This window comes from Schistocerca serialis, chromosome 9 (assembly GCF_023864345.2).
Source record: "Schistocerca serialis cubense isolate TAMUIC-IGC-003099 chromosome 9, iqSchSeri2.2, whole genome shotgun sequence".
NCBI classification, from domain to species: Eukaryota; Metazoa; Arthropoda; class Insecta; order Orthoptera; family Acrididae; genus Schistocerca; species Schistocerca serialis.
In genome coordinates, this window is record NC_064646.1 from 70,142,230 (window position 1) to 70,146,344 (window position 4,115).

The window sequence follows — 4,115 nt, forward strand, 5'->3', positions numbered from 1 at the left end:
TGTTTCAATGCCATTATCATCCCGGAGTGTCTGGATATGCTGTTTCGAGCCACTTACTGATTTAACGTAAGACCAGAACTTCCTAGGATTTTCTGTCAAGTCGGTACATAGAATTTTACTTTCGAATTCACTGAACGCTTCACGCATAGCCCTCCTTACGCTAACTTTGACATCGTTTAGCTTTCGTTTGTCTGAGAGGTTTTGGCTGCGTTTAAACTTAGAGTGAAGCTCTCTTTGCTTTCGCAGTAGTTTCCTAACTTTGCTGTTGTACCACGGTGGGTTTTTCCCGTCCCTCACAGTTTTACTCGGCACGTACCTGTCTAAAACGCATTTTACGATTGCCTTGAACTTTTTCCATAAACACTCAACATTGTCAGTGTCGGAACAGAAATTTTCGTTTTGATCTGTTAGGTAGTCTGAAATCTGCCTTCTATTACTGTTGCTAAACAGATAAACCTTCCTCCCTTTTTTTATATTCCTACTAACTTCCATATTCAGGGATGCTGCAACGGCCTTATGATCACTGATTCCCTGTTCTGTACATACAGAGTCGAAAAGTTCGGGTCTGTTTGTTATCAGTAGGTCCAAGATGTTATCTCCACAAGTCGGTTCTCTGTTTAATTGCTCGAGGTAATTTTCGGAGTGCACTCAGTATAATGTCACTCGATGCTCTGTCCCTTCCACCCGTCCTAAACATCTGAGTGTCCCAGTCTATATCTGGTAAATTGAAATCTCCACCTAAGACTATAACATGCTGAGAAAATTTATGTGAAATGTATTCCAAATTTTCTCTCAGTTGTTCTGCCACTAATGCTGCTGAGTCGGGAGGTCGGTAAAAGGAGCCAATTATTAACCTAGCTCGGTTGTTGAGTGTAACCTCCACCCATAATAATTCACAGGAACTATCCACTTCTATTTCACTACAGGATAAACTACTACTAACAGCGACGAACACTCCACCACCGGTTGCATGCAATCTATCCTTTCTAAACACCGTCTGTACCTTTGTAAAAATTTCGGCAGAATTTATCTCTGGCTTCAACCAGCTTTCTGTACCTATAACGATTTCGGCTTCGGTGCTTTCTATCAGCGCTTGAAGTTCCGGTATTTTACCAACGCAGCTTCGAAAGTTTACAATTACAATAACGATTGCTGCTAGGTCCCCGCATGTCCTGACTTTGCCCTGCACCCGTTGAGGCTGTTGCCCTTTCTGTACTTGCCCAAGGCCATCTAACCTAAAAAACCGCCCAGCCCACGCCACACAACCCCTGCTACCCGTGTAGCCGCTTGTTGCGTGTAGTGGACTCCTGACCTATCTAGCGGAACCCGAAACCCCACCACCCTATGGCGCAAGTCGAGGAATCTGCAGCCCACACAGTCGCAGAACCGTCTCAGCCTCTGATTCAGACCCTCCACTCGGCTCTGTACCAAAGGTCCGCAGTCAGTCCTGTCGACGATGCTCCAGATGGTGAGCTCTGCTTTTATCACGGTAGCGAGACTGGCAGTCTTCACCAAATCAGATAGCCGCCGGAAGCCAGAGAGGATTTCCTCCGATCCATAGCGACACACATCATTGGTGCCGACATGAGCGACCACCTGCAGATGGGTGCACCCTGTACCCTTCATGGCATCCCGAAGGACCCTTTCCACATCTGGAATGACTCCCCCCGGTATGCACATGGAGTGCACATTGGTTTTCTTCCCCTCTCTTGCTGCCATATCCCTAAGGGGCCCCATTACGCGCCTCCTTTGTAGTGACTTCCTGGGCCGTAGTAACTCCATTCTTCTTCTGTGTACATTTCCTGTTAGCTTGAAGTTTTCCAACCACTAAATAAATGATAGCCGGCCAGAAACAGGACTTGGGGCTGGAATATTGAAGCGTGCATGAAATACATGCTGCACTTCAACTGGCTGCTATTATAGAACAGTGGGCCACTAACTAGACCACATGGCAGCAGGATATTTATAATTCTGTTATGTGAAGTTCAGAAACCAAAATCAATTTCCGAAAGACGTTCCATGCATGTCTCAAAAATTCTCGAGAAAATAGACTCTGTAGTTTTCCGACTGTATGTAGTACTCTAAAGTAAGATCACTGTTTCAACAGGCACCGTAGCATTTTGGTAGAATATATGCTATTCAACACGTATCTAATTACACTAGTTAACAAATGTAAACTTTTTTTCTGCATCTGGTTAGTAAATGGGTGGATTTACCTAATTTTGGGGTGCTGAATACACTGGTAAAATCAGTTTTTCTCTATGACTTCACATTTCCTAGATACACAGCAGAATAAAAAATGGTAATAGCGAAAATTGACACAATTAAGTCAAACAAAAATACACATTCAGAACGTTTGAAGTCAGTATTATTTTTTATGTATGTATGGGCATGATGCCAATAAAAGGTTCAAATTAGTTTTCCGGGAACAAATGAAGGTGAGAATGTAAAAAGTGAATTTTAAGCGACATTCTGCACCCCATGTTCTTAGAGTTGTCCAACAGATAATTCACAGTGGTAACATAGTTTTTGTCTTTTCCCTTACCCAAAAGGCCCTTCACAATTGCTTTAAAAGAAGACCAAGCAGCTAATTGGATATCTGTGAGTTTAGTATCAAAGGCTGGATCTTTCAGCAATTTTCTTGTTTGTGGTCCAACAAATATAGCCTCTTTCAGCTTTGCCTCACATAATTTGGGAAACTTTTTGTTGTGGCGTAGCAAGACAGCCACGCCACGGAAGTAGCCGAAAGGCACGCGTTTAGTTCACGCAGGCAAGAGATAGGTCTGTAACAGGATACGTAATGAATGCTATAAAGAAACGTACGTAGCTTCTGGAATACTTAACTTTAATCCATCCTTGGTACATCGCTATTGACGATATAAGTGAGACTCCATAGATACATGCAATGTTACTAATGGCGCCTTGCTAGGTCGTAGCCATTGACTTAGCTGAAGGCTATTCTAACTATCTGCTCGGTAAAGGAGCGAGGCTTCGTCAGTGTAGTCGCTAGCAAAGTCGTCCGTACAACTGGGGCGAGTGCTATTCCGTATCTCGAGACATGCCTTGTGGTGGCGCTCGGTCTGCGATCACACAGTGGCGACACGCGGGTCCGACATGTACTAATGGACCGCGGCCGATTTAAAACTACCACCTAGCAAGTGTGGTGTCTGGCGGTGACACCACACTTTTCTTTTAAGTGATTGAAGGCCTCACCTTCTTTATCCAGAGTTCTTACAAAGTTCTTGATAAGGCCCAACTTGATATGAAGGGGAGGCAAAATTATTTTATCGGGTTCAATCAATGGGGTATTGTTCACATTTACGTTTCCAGGAACATATGACATCCTTATAGGCCATTCCTTGACTGTGTAGTGGTTCTTGGTGCCACGGCTTGTAACCTCCCCCTCACTTATCGACCTTAATGACAGTGAAAAATTAAACCGCGTGTACCTAATGGAAATCTGGGAAAAAGCAATCGTCACCGAAGTCAATTTGTCGGTAAAGAGGGAGGAAAGGATTACATCTAAATGAAATGAAAAATGCAAATGAAACTGGTGGAAATTAATTTTGAAAAGGGGTAAAGTTAATAAAGAAAGTAAATGTGCGGCCGTTACGTTAACAATTAACTAGCGGTAATTAGATATTTGAGATTTGGGGGAAATTACGGTCGCCAGTCCTAAGGACAATTACTATAGTAACTGAAAAAGAAAGGTTATTACACATATAATTAGCACTAGAAGCGTGGCAACTGAAGGTTGACACGTGTAGTGTGAAAACTGAAAGTTTGCAAGAAGTAATAAATTTCGCTACACTCTGACTTAATTTAGCAAAAGAATTAATAAAACCGGAAAATCTAAAGCTAATTTAGTGACTGAAGTTAATAGTGAGCTTTCTTTCTGAAGCACATCGAAATTCAGTAAAATACGGTTAGTCTTGGACTACCTCAACAATCATTTCAAAAGCTACTTGAATCTACGCAATTTAGAAATAAAAGATTTAACTTTGAACTTTAATTAAATGATTCTGAACAATTAACAATAGTAAAATTTAGTACGTACCAAGCTGAGCTGCAGTCACAGGTAAGCTAAAATACGGTAACAAAACTCGCACTCTTAA